Genomic DNA, 263 nt, shown 5'->3' with positions numbered 1-263 from the left:
CACAAAATAATGTTCTTTTTAGCAGCATCATATGACCCCTTTAAACTAAATCCTGATAAATTCAAAAGCGCAAGTAAAAGACCGAATACGCATTAAACTTTCGACCAGGCTGCTGGATTCCGCTTTTTTGGGCCGGCGGATGGATTCTTACACATCCCCTCGTCTCCTTCCCTTCTCTATTGTTTTCTTAAGGAGGTAAAATATAATATGATTGAAGAGCTTCTTAAAACTGGGAAAAATTACAGATTGCTCAGATACAAGGT

The 263-nt window shown here is 38.4% G+C and overlaps 1 protein-coding gene across 1 annotated transcript in view; it reads right to left on the bottom strand.

Moving 5' to 3' along the window:
- dph1 (diphthamide biosynthesis 1) overlaps positions 1 to 263 on the bottom strand; it is a 134,160-nt gene that overhangs the window by 46,751 nt on the left and 87,146 nt on the right. The gene's annotated exons all lie outside the window — the stretch shown is intronic.

This window comes from Sinocyclocheilus anshuiensis, unplaced genomic scaffold, assembly GCF_001515605.1.
Source record: "Sinocyclocheilus anshuiensis isolate Anshui unplaced genomic scaffold, SAMN03320099.WGS_v1.1 scaffold319, whole genome shotgun sequence".
In the NCBI taxonomy this organism is placed as follows: Eukaryota; Metazoa; Chordata; class Actinopteri; order Cypriniformes; family Cyprinidae; genus Sinocyclocheilus; species Sinocyclocheilus anshuiensis.
Note: the sequence above shows the minus strand (reverse complement) of the source record. Positions and strands in the feature narration are given on the sequence as shown.